Here is a 15,764-nt window from a genome sequence, read left to right on the forward strand (position 1 = left end):
GAGCAGGGTAGCCCAGCCTGGAGGAGGGGAGTCTGATATATACACAGTGTCAGTATATACAGTGAGTATACTTACTAATACTGAACACAGCAATTTTACTATAAAGTGGCCAACCCCTTTAAGTATTGTATTGCCCCCCAAAAGTTATACAAATCACCAATATACTTTTATTACAGGAAACGCTTATAAAGTTCTTTTTTCCCTGCACTTACTACTGCATCAAGGCTTCACTTCCTGGATAACATGGTGATGTCACTTCCTGGATAACATGGTGATGTCACTTCCTGGATAAAATGATGATGTCACAACATGATGATGGCAGGGGGACACTGAGGGACACAGGGCACTGGAGGGACACTGAGCATCCCTCTACCTTCATCCTCCAGCAGCCACAGCCCACACAGCTCTGGGAGTTGGGTTGTGACATCATGTTATCCAGGAAGTGACATCACCATTTTATCCAGGAAGTGACATCACCATGTTATCCAGGAAGTGACATCAGCATGTTATCCAGGAAGTGAAGCCTTGATGCAGTAGTAAGTGCAGGGAAAAAAGCACTTTATAAGCATTTCCCGTAGTAAGTGTATATTGGTGATTTGTATAACTTTTGGGGGACAATACAATACTTCAATAAAAATTTTCGCCGGACTTCTCTTTTAACATGTATTAGTCCTGTGACTTCCATGGTTCCATGATTTTTATTTCTTGGTTTTGCAGTTTCAGTGTTGAAGAGTGTATTTAGATATAGACAAGTATAGGTGGTATATAATATACTTTGTATATAATTTATTGTTTTGATAAGAATAAAGTGAAAAAGTAGATAATCAGGTGGAAAAAGTAGAGTGGCATGCAAAATACGGTAATAATTCTCAAATCTGCTAATGTTTGTTGTGCAATTTCTTGAATACACATGTTAGGAAAGTCAAATAGTTTAATGATTTTGAAGACTTAAGTATAAACTTGAACTTTAATGACGTTAATAAACTTGAACTTTAATAACTTTAATAAGCAGTTTTCTTCCCTTTTTTTTTTTTTCAGAATATTTCTCAATAGCACTTGTACTTGTGATGAGCGGCAGGTAGGTCATACTTTTTACTACAATGCACCTGGTGTTAAGTTGGACCTGCAGTTTATAGGAAATAGTTCTTTTACGCTAGATTCACATGTAACTGATCTGCATCTGATTTCAAGCTGCGAGTTTTCTGTGAAATCCACTGCGGATCCCTTAATGTCATTCTGAATAGGGTTACATATTCGCAGCAGAATTTTCATCTCGCTGTTAGCAAGTAAACTCCATCCCCCATAACCTGGGGCAGCCCGGTGCATACATTACCTGGTCCACGCTCCGGCCTCCTCCTGTCGCTCCTGGCACCCTGACGTCCCGCTCAGCCGATCAGCATCCCCATACGCTTGGTTGGCACCATATGTGCAGCTCAGACCCTCTTTTGCCTACATCAGTGGCAAGTAAGATCACCTAATGATTCCCCAAACGGGAGAAGAACGTTTTTTTATTAGCATTTAACTAGGGTTCCTAGGGGTGAGAGTGGCGGAGTCGTCGTTATTAGGGAGGGAGCTCAGTCCTAAGGGACAGAACGAGTAGGGTGTACTAGGATAGTGTCAGGGACCGGCTGTCCTATTCTCCCATAGAGTGTGCAGCCTATCCTATCTTCTGTTCACATCATTTATTAGAAGATTCCTGCCGCCTACTGTGGAAGTTCGTCCACCTCAAGACTTTACCCTTTCTGGATTTGAATGGTCCACAATCACTCCAGTATATACCGACTCATCATCACCGGTTGAGTGGTAAGAATTCTTTTTTCTAGTTTACATATTTTTTTATTGCTTGGTTTATTATTTTGATATCTTTGTATACATATTTTAACTAGAGATTATTAAAAGTCACATTTAAATGTCTCATTATTAGTTACTCCATTTCAGTGAATTTTGTATGTCCTGCAGGAAGTGCTGTATTCTTTCCAGTCTGGAGAGCAGGAGAGGTTTTCTATGGGATTTGCTGCTGCTCTGGACAGTTCCTGACCTGGACAGAGGTGGCAGCAGAGAGCACTGTGTCAGACTGGAAAGAATACACCCCTTCCTACAGGACATACAGCAGCTGATAAGTGCTAGAAGACTTGATATTTTTTAGTAGAAATTACCACTTTCCAAGCTTAGTTGATTTTTCAAAATTTGTTTGATTTTATTCATTATTTTTATTTATTATTTATTTATACTTAGGGGCTATGTTCACACTACGTGAACATCCGCTCGCTCCGTGACCCCGGCCGGGTCACGGAACGGCCGGTCTTAGATGATCTTTCCTCCGTGGAGCTCTGATGCAGGCGCATCAGCGCGCGCCCGCATCAGATCTTCCCATAGCACAGAGTGAAGCGAGCGGCTGGAGCCGCCCGCTTCACTGTGTGAACTGACAGGTCCTTCTGCGGGCGGAATTCATTGAATTCCGTCCGCAAATAATGGACCTGTCAGTTGTTTGCAGCGGCGTATGGGAACCGGCCGGAGCGTATACGATGTGTGTACGCTCTGGCCGGGATCCCATAGCAATTAATGCTATGTTCCACCCCGCAGTGAGGAGAGAGGTAGTAGCCGTAGCAGCCAGGCTCCAAGGGTAGATGCCGAGATCCCAAGCCAGGAGATCAGGGAATGGAGAATGGTAGATGAAGTGTCGGATCCTCGGGGTAGGCGGGGACCACAGGAGCCAGAATGACGGCGCTTCACGGCTTCAGGTTTAATGAAGTAAAACAATGAATTTTAATGGTCTCATAAACAACGCGTTTCGAGGCATAAATTGCCCCTTTGTCAAGTAGGAAAGACATAGTGTATCATAGGCAGAGGGTCCTTTATATATATGCCAAAGTATCTGTTTGGCAGGAAATTGTAAAAAAGGTGCCGCCCCCTGGGGTCAGAGGTGACTGAAACAGATCAAATCAAATGATAACAATATACACTTGAATACAACATGATTACATTTGTTAAAAGTATAAAAGACTCTTATGTGCATACAATCACGATTTCTATTATTTAAAATAAAATAAAAGTGACATCACAGAGGTCCGTATCACATGTTCATTTTTTTGGTGGGGATTTTGAATAAACTTTATTGTGTGCACTTTTTTCTTTGTTGGTAGAGACATAACTTTATTTATAAGACAAATGATAAAAATTACTTGATCAGTTTTTTATATATATATATATATATATATATATATATATATATAAAAAAGGGGTTTATAGATTTTAAACTGCATGCAGGGGACAATTATAAACACGGCCAATAATTGCTTGGTGTAAAAGGGCCTCTAGAGATAGTCAAACCTTACAGCTGACCAAATCAGAAGAGCTGACCAAATTTGTATTTTTTTCTGTAGTCAAACCTTATGTAATAATTGAGCCTTGTCCTTTAAATTAAAGGATTTTTCCAGATTTAACTGGCCACTATTTTCCTTTTTTTTGTTGCGAGAAACACAACTTTTGCCCTTAGTTTGGTTGTGATTTTGCAGCTTAATTTTATTAAAGTGAATGGAGCTGAATTATAATACCACACACAGCCGGAGGACGTATGTAGTGCTGCTTTTGATAAAAATTAGCTTTTTATAATCCTGGATAACCCTATTAAAAGAGTTAAAGAATCACTCTGGAAAAAAAAAATACACATATAGTGATAACTGTAATTCCCTGCGCTTCCGTTCCTACCTACTTGGAATTCCACCTTAAGGGCCCATTCACACTGGGTAAATAGGCGGAAATTCCAAGTGGAATCCCCGCTGCGGACTCCACTCAGAATCCACCAGTGTCTCAATGTAATGTGTTGCACTTTTCCACTAAAAGAGGGGCGGGGGTTCCACTCGGAATTTCCTCTTGTTTTCCTCCTGTGTGAACATACCCAAGAAGTGACAGCCCAACTGGGAGGAAAAAAATTGCGTCAGAAATCCAGCAGATCAGCACAATACCAAGAGCAATAATGATGCAGGAAACTACAATCGCAGTTAATACCAGAGCGTAATACCAGCCTTAAAGAGGTTGTCCAGGAAAAAAAATCACTTTTCTCCTATCCACAGGATAAGAGAAAAGTAGGAGGTCGAAGGGGGGAAGGTTTCCAACCTCTGTATCCCCGGCAATCTCCGTATGGGGCCCTGCCGGCCCTGTTATGACTAAAGCCACGGGTCCAGCATGTGACCCACGGCTCTATTCATTCCTATATAGCCAATGGAAAGAGCAGAGTACACCGGAAGAGCAATGTACTCGGCTCTTTCCGTCCACTCCATAGGAATGAATAAAGCCGTGGGTCACATGCCAGACTAGTCATAACAGAGGCGGTAGGACCCGATTTGGAGACCTCTGAGACCTCCTACTTTTCCCCCTCTCCTGAGGATAGGGGAAAAGGGATTTTTTTCCTGGACAACCTTTTTAAAGTAGAAGTCCGGGTTCTGACTTTTTATTTCAAAAGAGCTGGAGAGGAGGTGGCTGAACATAACAATATGCACCTATGTTCCCAAGACCGGACCCAGCTGGGCTGGCCTGACAAATGACAACCCGGGTCCCCGCTCAGACCAGGAAGCAGCCGGGGAACCGGGAACTGGAGCGGAGGACAGTGGACTCCAACACTGGAGCTGGGGAGGTAGGTGCATGTTGTTATGTTCAGCCACCAGCTCCCCCTCTTTTTAAATAAAAATAAAAAACTCTGTCCCCCAGACTTCTCCTTCTAATTGAAGTTAGACTGAAGAGCTGAATTAAAGAAAAAAAAAAAAAAAAAAAAAAAGGGACGCAAGGAAAACAGCCAAGCCACATTTTCGGGCTAGTTACATTATTATAAGGCTGGGTTCACACTACGCATATTTCAGTCAGTATTGTGGTCCTCATATTGCAACCAAAACCAGGAGTGGATTGAAAACACAGAAAGTATCTGTTCATACAATGTTGAAATTAAGTGGATGGCCGCTATATAACAGTAAATAACGGCCATTATTTCAATACAACAGCCGTTGTTCTAAAATACCAGCAAATATTTGCCATTAAATGGCGGCCATCCACTCAATTTCAACATTATGTGAACAGAGAATTTCTGTGTATTCAATCCACTCCTGGTTTTGGTTGCAATATGAGGACCACAATACTGACTGAAATATACGTAGTGTGAACCCAGCCTTAGACATAAAACCCAAAATATTGAAGACCATTTTTGTTCTCAATTCCTTTTCATAAATGAGGCAGCAACCCTTAGTAATAATGCTACTATAGCATGAAACCTCAAAGACAAAGCGAATGTACCAGTAGGTATATTGTTTAAGATTTTAACATCAATAGACCTTCTCCGACACGGGGAGGCCTGCCCGCCCTTAGTGGGAGGAAACACCCTCCCCTCTGTGATGTGGCTTCATTGATTTTAATGGAGCCGCGTCACAGAGAGGAGGGCAGAATGTCACACTGGCCCTGCCTCCAGTGCTTCAGACAGGGATGATGGCTGGGATTAGACCGGCACCATGCATGCGAACCAGGCTGCGGTTCAAAAAAAGGACCATGGCATCGGCATCCCCATGCCAACATCGATCTATTGCTGATAAAGTCTTGGTTCATTCGCTTACAATAATGGAAATTTAGTTGTGGGCTCCATGTTAATATTAACAAAACAGTCACACGTTACAGATGAGAATCAAAAAAGTTAAAGCGAGTTCCAGTAAATTGAACCCAAAAACACCACAGCTCTTAGAAACATCATTTTATTGTTTTCGCTATTAATATATACAATACATAGATAAACATGGCTTTTTTGCTGCCCTCGTTGATAGAATGTTAGCGGTTTAAAAAGATGTATATATTGCACTTAGAAATGTTATCCTGTACCGAAAACATTTTACCAACAGCAGTAGACGTTATGTATACATTATATATATATATATATATTTATATTTATATTTATTTATATATCTTCTATTGAAGCAAAAAGAGAAACAACCCATGATTTATACATGTCCAAAGAAGTGGAATTTTTTTCTTTAAATACCATATTAAATACAATATAAATGAGTCAATGAAATTAGCTTTTTTTTTTTTCTTACAGGCCCTGTTTCAAATAGTAGTGGCTGGTTTATTGATAATACAGTAAAAACAGTTACAGGTAATAGCAAAAAAATCATGTTCACGTGATATGAGATGAGCATTTATGAAAGATACCACAGCTTAATGGCATTGTATGAGTGCAGAAGCCGTACATAACTCTTTGTATTCTAGTTTACACTATAAGATATGTTTATTATTACCGATAGCAGAATCGTACTCAAAACCGAACTAACTCATAGACAGAATGTGTGGTTTGGTTACAGTAGGTCGGAGTATATTGTCATTCTCATAAACATCTATCTCCTATATTTAGTATAAAACAACGTCTTCCTTTATAACAAGAAATGAATAAAACAGAGACTCAACATCAGGGATGGGGAACCTTCGGCCCTCCAGCTGTTGCAATACTACAATTCCCATCTTGCCTGGACAGCCGAAGCTTTAGCTTCGGCTGTCCAGGCATGATGGGAATTGTAGTTTGGCAACAGCTGAAGGGCCGAAGGTTCCCCATCCCCGCTCTACATGATTGAATGGGAACCAGTCAGTATGATCTGCCCTATAATAAAAAAAAGGGTAGTGCACATAAAATGATTCCCCAATAACTTTTCCTAATATGTTTTTTTTTTTTTTTTCTTTTGAGGTGTCAAAAGTGCTGAAATAATAATTTTGTGTGATATGCAAATTATGTCTAAGTAGACATCAGTGTGGAAACTGAGAGGTGACTAGTCACCGAGCTCGGTCTGTAATCGCACTGTGCGTACATGATTGACAGGCAAAGAGGCTTCTAGATCGCATGATGCCGGGACACACATGCAGAGTGCAATTATAGACTGAGCAGGGTCACTAGTCTCTGGTCAATGCCTGCTTAGATATCATTTACGTGTGCTGCATTAAAACTATTATTTTGACACTTTAGATTTAGGCTGGATTCACACTACGTTTTTGAAATCTGTTTTTTTTTTTCATCCGTTTTATGCAAAAAAAAAAAAAAGGAAAAAAACTGATATATTTGTATGCATCCATTTTTCCACCTACTTCCATTATAAAAAAAAGGATCAAAAAAGCATCCATTTTTAGGCTATGGTCACACATAGTAAGAGACCAGCCGTTCCGTGACCTGGCCGGGTCACTGAACGGCCTGTCTCAGAAAAAATCATCCCGGCCGGTACTGCAGTACTGGCCGCATGATCTTTAGCGCTGCTGAGTTCTGATGCGGACGCATCCATGCGCGCCCGCATCAAAACTCACCACTGCACACAACGTAGCGTCCGGCGGGAGCTGCATGCTCCATTTTGTGAACTGACAGGGTTTTCTGTGGCCGCAGAAAACTGACATGTCAGTTTTCTACGGTGCCGCTAGGGATCCCGGCCAGAGTGTATACTATGGCCGGGATTCCTCAGCCTGCAGCACTACGTAAGTACCGCAGAAATCACAGCCGTTGTCACAACAGCCGTGATTCCTGCGGAACTTACATAGTGTGAACATAACCTTTTAGCGTATACAAAAATGTGGTCGACATTTTGATTTTTTTCTTTATAATGGAAGTCAATAGAAAAACTGATCGAAACGGATGCACACACATATATCAGTTTTTTAATCTTTTTTTTTTTTTTTTTTGCATAAAATAGATCAGAAAAAAAATTGCAAAAATGCATTGTGAACCCAGCCTCAGCACCTCGTGTTAGGAAAAAAGTTATCAGGACACCCCTTTTGTGTGCTGCCCTTAGTGTCACTGGACAAATCGTGCTGACTGGTCAAACCAAATTAATTTCAATGCTGTCAACCTTTACAGTGTCACAAATAAAGGCGGCAATGAAGTAGACACTACTCTACATTGCAGATGACTTTTATCATTTTTGGAAAACATATGACACTCCATAGAGGGAATAAATAAAAAAGGGAAAACCAACAACCAATCACAGCTCATATTTCATGTCTGAGTTTTGATGGGTTACTATGGGCAAAACCAGGCAGTTCAGCATTTATTTACTGAAGGAGAGGTCCGGGGAGGGAGACTGAAGGAAATAACATGCTTTCACCTCCCCAGCTCCAGCGCTGATGCCGCGTACCGCCACTCCGGTCCCCCAGACCCGGGACCTGAGTCGTGACTTGTCAGGTCCTCTCAGCCAGTCAGCGGCCATAACGGGGTCCTGCCAGGAAGCAACTGGGTGACTGGAGCGTCGGTGCATGGCATCAGCAAAAATTCACCCTGCCTGGACTTTTCCTTTAAAGGGGTTATCCAGTGCTACAAAAACATGTCCACTTTCTTTCAGAGACAGCACCTCTCTTGTCTCCAGTTCAGGTGTGGTTTGCAATTAAGCTCCATTCACTTTAATGGAACTGAGCAGCAAAACCCTGCCCAATCTGGAGACAAGAGTGGGGCTGTCTTTGGAAGAAAGTGGCCATGTTTTAGTAGCGCTGGATAACCCCTTTAAGTCAACTCACTATAATTACTAACTTAGATTTCAGATTGTCCTTCAAACTGCCCTGGAAGAGATCAACCCATCTCGTAGCCATGAAGCCCCCCGGTTACACATACTATCATTGCTACATGCACAATCTTTGAAATGTTCATTTAGCAGCTTGACATGATGGCCTGAGTGCCGTTACTGGAAGGAGATGCAGGATTTGTAGAAAGCAGCAGCAGCAACCTATAGAAAGCATTGCAGACCCTCCCAGCATGGCCTTCACATAACAAAAACCCAGCAGCAAACCTCATATACCTTCACTTGTCAGGTTTTACAGTAATCAGAATTATTTTTTTTTTTTAATTGCCACATAAAATATGATCATGGAATGTAGTGTAAAAAAACAAAAAACATTTCACCTTTTCTGTAAGTTTTAGCAATCATGCATTCAGTATAATGTTTGGCACTAGGTAAAGGAGAAACATTAGATAGATAGTTATTTATTTTGTATAAGTGAGTTCCTCAGCTGTGGCCCCCTACACTGCAATAGATAGGAGGTAATGAGAGGTCTAAATACATTTGATATAGTGTCCCCATTTTCCCAATTCTTTCCCTATATTTTCAGTCTCTACCTTCTATACTAAGAATAATTACATAGGTTATTCTTTTGTGTCTTGTAACTTATACTCATTGGCCCAGTAAAATATAGACTGGTATAAACGGCTGACAGCAACCAATCACAGCTCAGCTCTCATTTTACCGGAGCTGAAAGCTGAGCTGTGATTGGCTGGTGGGGGCAGTTTACATCAGTCTATGTTTTACACTCTTTGATAAATCCCCCCCCCAATAATTATGTTTAAATAGCATTTAGATAATGTTTCATTGCTGGTGAAATTTTGATATTGATATAAATGTCCCATTTCCCTCATTTCCCTTGAAAGCTATTATTTAGGCATTATTGAACCTTGGCTCTCTAGCTGTTGCAAAACTACAACTCCCATCATCCCGGGACAGCCAAAGCTTTAGCTTTGGCTGTCCCGGCATGATAGGAGTTGTAGTTTTACAACAGCTGGAGAGCCCTGGTTCCCTATCCCTGCTATAGTGGTATACCAGGACCGAGATGAGACACAAATTGTTTGTGAATTTGCTTACATGTAGTAATGAGTAAGGATATAAACCAGTATGGACTGGGAGGCTTGGTACAGTGTATGCCCATTCCTATCATAATATTGATTTCTTATAATCCTCTGCTCTGATTACTAAATATATTTACATATATGCATATATATATATATATATATATATATATATATATATATATATATTCATTAAAAACATATACATTCATCTTTCAATTACACTTTAAGGCGATATGGTAATTCATCTTTCTAGATAAGACCTTTCAGAATTCATACTGTTTCCTCCTATCTAGTCAACTGGAGACAATGAATGGAGATGAGAAGTGAAAGATGCATTTCTAGGTTAACTCCATAGACGTCACATGCTTTAGTATCTGCCTTCTGGAAACACCTTAGGGTAACATATATGTAACTTAATATTGCAACCTTCATTCCTCAGTGTCTTCAGGCAAATGACAGGCTTGGTGGTATGCGGACCGATAAGTAAAGTGCTTTTCAATGTGATATTATGCTACGTTCACACAATGCACCATTTTGAAAGGAACGGACGTTCTTTTAAAAAAAAAAATAGTATGTTGTGTGAACATAGCCTAAAGGTTGTAGTCTGTGATTATATTATTTGCTCCTAGAATAGCTACCATTGTGGTAGTATACACTAACTTGTGTACACCGGCCTTATCAGAGTAAGTATCTCATTATTAGGTTGATACAATCAATGTTCTGTTTGGCACATTAACACATTTTATAGTAACATTTTTTATAGTTATTTTGTTTGTCTCTTGTCTCTAAAAATGATAGAAAATTATTCTACAGTTGTAAATTATGGTTGGTAAATAGGTCAACGCTTGGTTCTTTTTCTTTCCCATTCAAAAAGATTACTGAACTTCAATAAAAGACCTAAAAACACTATTGTTACGTTTTGACACGTCATTAAAGTGTAACTGTCATTTAATTTTTTTTTTTTTTGCAGAATAGTACAATGATACAAGCGATTTTAACCCTTTCACGGCCTGGGGTCATTGATGCCTGGTCGTTTTTGGACATCAGCTTATGGGATCATAGTGATCCCATATAGATGCTGCGGTCGTGCTGACCACAGTATCTATAGGGTTAACTCTCAGCACCGGAGCGTGGCTCTGGTGCTGAGAGTTGTGGCGGGTCACCTGCTATCACTGATATCCGGGACCCGCCGCGGATGACACAGGTGCAGCTCCTGCGTCTGTGTCATCGTAGATCGTTAATTAACATCGCTGCAGCCTTGGGCATAGGCTGCAGCGACATTAATTAACAGTGGAGTGGCGGGAGAGGATTAAGAAACTCTGTAATAGGTTTTATTAGGCAAATAAGCCTCTTTCTGTACCCAAAAAGCTGTTTTCCTACCTCCCCACCTCACTTATGATCTGTTGATTATCAGGCAAAGCCATCTTCATGACAGAGAAGCAAAGTGAAGACGGGTTTGCTGAATCCATTACAATCTATGGAGGGGGGAAGGGATGAGGGAGATTAGAGAGCAGACAAGCAGCTGTACAGTTTGGAGACTGTCTGGGCACATAAAACGCTGAATTCACAGGTCAGAAAGGTCAGTGCTTATCTTGGAGCTTGGCGAGAGAAGATTGCAGGATGTTGGGTTTTGCAGGGCTGCCTTTTCTCCTCTCTGCGCTACCTCATCCCCTCATCCCCTCCCCCCTGCATACAGTATAATTGACACAGAATTCTTGCTTCTTCTGAAATGAGGGGGGTAGTAGGAAAACAGGTTTTTGAATACGAAAGGAAACTCTTTCGCTTGTACTATTGATATTTTTTGTTTTCTAAAAAATTACATTTAAATGATAGGTACACTTTAATATTACTTAGTGTCCAGTTGCTATTACTTTTACTGATGTAACAATAACTCCACTGAAATCTGTGGGTTTCCCAGCTTCAGGCTTGGCAGAATTTTCCAAGATTACATGTGTTGGCCATGCTTCACTTTAGCTTAGAAGAGTTTTCAAAAGCAGCATTTAACATATACTGTAAGCTGTTTGGTTATATTTAGCTACTGATATTCTCATTTGGGAAATGTGCTGATGATAGTTTAATGTCTTTATGGTCTTGTTAGATTCAGCACTTTAGACTTTTGGTCATAAGGTAAATGACACAACATAAAGACTATGGGTGACATCTATCAAGACTGCCCCCACCTCCCCGCCCATGAGGTAACTTGGGATACGGCAGGAGTATGCCAGGAGGAAGGGACGAATCTGCACCTTCTTTCTGGCATACACCTGGGGTTCAATGATAGTACATGTCTGTCATAGAGATCAATGCAGTACATATATATTGCATTGATCTCTGAGAACCATTACTATGGGCTGCTGGGTGAATGCAGGTGAATTTCAAGCCATTTAAAGGAGAAGTCCAGCTGGCAGGGAGAGGGGGGGAAATTGATTACAAATATCTGCTTGGTTTAGGACGTTCATTAATATAATATTTTTGTTATGATAAATAGTACCTTGCTTTGTCTGGAGCATATGTAAAGCAGCTCTCTGGTGCCAATGATAGATTTTTTTTTTTTTTGGATATCAAATTTCTAAGATGACATAAAAAATGGTGTGGAGGTTAAGAATGGTGCAGAGTATTTAGATGCATATGTTAGTGTACAGGGTATAGTATGTATCATATGATATATATTGCCTTATGGAGCTTCCATGTGTCTCCTTGGGTCATTGAATTCTTACATGTAATCAATGCACTTGAATATGGATGTGCGGTCATATGTGTGAGACCTCATAGGGAGAATGGTTCATATTAAAAAGATTATTTACATATAAAAATACCCTATAGATTATGTATGCAATAAAAATGGAAGTACTACTTTATACTATGCTGACTATATTGATTTGGTTTTGAGCAATTGCATGTACATTACTATGTTCCATTCTAAGTAACTAATGTTATAGTTTTACTGTGCTGCTAATAAGGCCTGTACTGTCAGGAGGAGCACTTTTTTTTTTAAGTGACCCTTTAAAAGTGTTCGGCCCTTGACAAATTGGCTTCAGGCAGATTTTGCCAGTTTTACATACAGATTCAGTTTTTCTTCATTAGTAGCAGAATAATAAGTATTCTTCTTTTTGTTGGTTTCTAATTTCAGCTGGTTTCTAACCAAACAAGTAGTCACAAGTTGGTGTGAATATCCAAATGGCCATTCACACTAGAGAAGAGTAAATTGTTGTAAAATAAATAGTTTGGGAACAACATAACATAATTCTCTCTAAGCCGGCAAACAACGGATAAGTTCCTTGCTTTTCCTATTAATATAGGGAAGTTTACATATTCATTGGGAGAGAGTTATCAAACATGGTGTAAAGTGAAACTAGCTCAGTTGCCCCTAGCAACCAATCAGATTCCACCTTTCATTCCTCACAGACTGTTTGGAAAATGAAAGGTGGAATCTGATTGGTTGCTAGGGGCAACTGAGCCAGTTTTACTTTATACCATGTTTGATAAATTGTCTTTTTTTTCCCCCATTTAAACTTCGCCATTTGGGTAGATACATTTGTATATATATATATATATATATATATATATATATATATATATATATATATATATATTTTATAGATTATATTTACAAATATATGTCATGTAGTAAATAGAAGTATGACATTTGATTGTATTTCGTATTATATTTTTGTTATAATGCTATAGATTAGACTTAAGTATTTGTGATAAAATATAAAAAAAATAAACAAATTTTATATGGTTTATTTATTTTAAGAGAATAGATTATTATCTTTTTTTGGTTATTCACTATGTATTTTCTAAACAAATCCCTAATTTATTTGGAAACACAACTATTGTATTTCAAGGAAACAACATTGTTTCTAAGAAGATTGTTATTTAGATCCTTTTTTTTTAAGTCAAACTTTTAAGTCAAGCATTATTACAATGAATGACCAAATAACTGTAAGCTTCAATAAAACTTGATCCAAAAAAGTATGAAATGTAGTAGACATATACAGCTGTATAGGCATACGCTTTCATATGTCTAGCCACACATTATGCATTTGTCTATTTGAAATGGTACCACCGAAAGTGAACACTGCATGTTCCATTAGGGTCCATTTACACAGAAAGATTATCTGACAGACTATCTGCCAAAGATTTGAAGCCAAAGCCAGAAACAGACTATAAACAGAGATCAGGTCATAAAGTAAAGCCTGAGATTTCTCCTCTTTTCATATCCATTCCTGGCTTTGACTTCAAATCTTTGTCAGATAGTCTTTCTTAGTAAATGGACCCTTTAAGCCTACTTTAGCAATTTGCTTAAATGGAATGTGTCACCTAGATTTTCTTTTACTGATTTGAGCCAGATACTAAAACTTGTTCTTTTATTCTAATCTGTTTCTATTATCAGACTGTAATTTTTTTATTTCACTGTTTCTACATTGTTATGGGGAGTTGTTTTTAACAGCATTTAGTTACATGCTTTACAGCAAGCCTCACAGACATAGACAACAATAGACAGACTCTGTTCCCTTGAGATGAATGTGAAACATTACTGAGCGTGCTCTGTGACCTGTGAAGAGGTCATTCCAGAGGGAGCCGCAATTGTCTCCTCTATCTACTGGTGTCACATGATGCTGCAATGCTGTACAGATCACTTTACAGCAGCCTCCTCTTATCACCACCGACACAACAGGAAGTCTCAGCTTAGTTTTAGCCCCAGTGACGAGACTATAAACTGCAGAATATCAGGATTATTTTATAATATAGCCGGCAACATGGAAAATTTGAAAAAAAGTCACAAAAAATTCTTCAAAAATATGTTCAACATTAAATCACTTTTTATACAGTAAGTCATTTTCTGGTGACACATTCCTTTTAAGAGGTTAAATTACTTCAATCGAATCTCTAACTGCAGGTCTCCCCAATTGAACTAGAAGGCCTGCTGCTGGAAAAATTAGGCATTTAATGGTACAAAAAAGTACCATTAAGTATTGGGGCCCAAACACTTCCTTTAATTGAATGCTAAACACTCATTCAGCTGACATCTGCTTCTGCCCCACTTCCCCCATACATGCTTAGGGTGCCTTCACACGTACCGTATCGCTGCGTTTTTAACGCTGCGTTTTTATGCTGCCTTTTTTACATGCGCATTTTGATTTTCACATGATTTTCATATGAAAATCAAAACTTGCATGTAAAAATCGCACCAAAAACGCAGCAATAAAAACGCAGCGATACGGTACGTGTGAAGCTACCCTAAAGGAGAACAGAAAGCCACAGCTAGACACCTCCGGCAGCAGCTTATGTCTGGGGAGAACAAAGGGATCCGGTTTGAATATACCCGATCCTTCTCCTCCCGGACATCCTCTGCCGAGAAAGATCCGGTAGACCACCCTATGGATATTAGACAGTCACATACTTAGGGCCAACTTGTATGGGGGCCTTTAGCCTTTTCAAGCAGAGTATATAGAAATAGTCTAAAGCAAACAACCACTGTAACTGTAAGGCTTCAATTAGGAAAAAAAGGAGCAATAAACCAACACTACTTACTAAAAACACTGTAGGTAGTCTGTGGGTTAGAATTCTTACTAAATATTATGAATGCATTCTATTACGGGTAATACTATTTAAGGCTTTATGTGTTTGGGTCTGAACGCCTTATATCTGTCCAGTTTGTTTTGCAACCACAAATAGCTGCCATCTTGGAAGGATATAGCAGCTAAAGTTTGCGACATTTACAGTTATATATTTCCCCCCCCTCAACCAAGTTGCAGCTGTGAGAAAAATAAGCCCTTTCTGCTAGTCAGCCACACACATAAAGGGAAGCTTTATGACAGATCAGACAAGAAACTAAACCGAACACTGAGGTTACATGGTTCCTCTTTATATTTTTGCATACAGGAGATGTGAAAAAAATTTGCTACATTCCCTTTTATTTTTGCATGTGCCGTGCTGCCGTATTCCGAGACAATCAAGTTATTCATGGTAATTCTGGTTAAGGAAGAAAAATAATTTATATAAAAATAAATAAATTAATAAATTACAGGTGTAAACCACATATCACTATTACTATACCTTTTAAAATAACCATCAAAATGGAAAGATATTTACCACTTATAGTCATGATTTAAAAAAAAAAAATAATAATTATTTACCA

The 15,764-nt window shown here is 39.3% G+C and overlaps 1 long non-coding RNA gene across 2 annotated transcripts in view; it reads left to right on the top strand.

Moving 5' to 3' along the window:
* Window positions 1-1,036: 1,036 nt before the first annotated feature.
* Window positions 1,037-15,764, top strand: part of LOC138795454 (uncharacterized) — a 102,238-nt gene continuing 87,510 nt past the window's right edge. For both annotated transcript variants that reach the window (XR_011363613.1, XR_011363612.1), the window contains exons 1-2: window positions 1,037-1,078; window positions 1,690-1,803. This is a non-coding gene — a long non-coding RNA (uncharacterized lncRNA). The remainder of the gene's footprint in view (window positions 1,079-1,689; window positions 1,804-15,764) is intronic.

This window comes from Dendropsophus ebraccatus, chromosome 6 (genome assembly GCF_027789765.1).
Source record: "Dendropsophus ebraccatus isolate aDenEbr1 chromosome 6, aDenEbr1.pat, whole genome shotgun sequence".
In the NCBI taxonomy this organism is placed as follows: domain Eukaryota; kingdom Metazoa; phylum Chordata; class Amphibia; order Anura; family Hylidae; genus Dendropsophus; species Dendropsophus ebraccatus.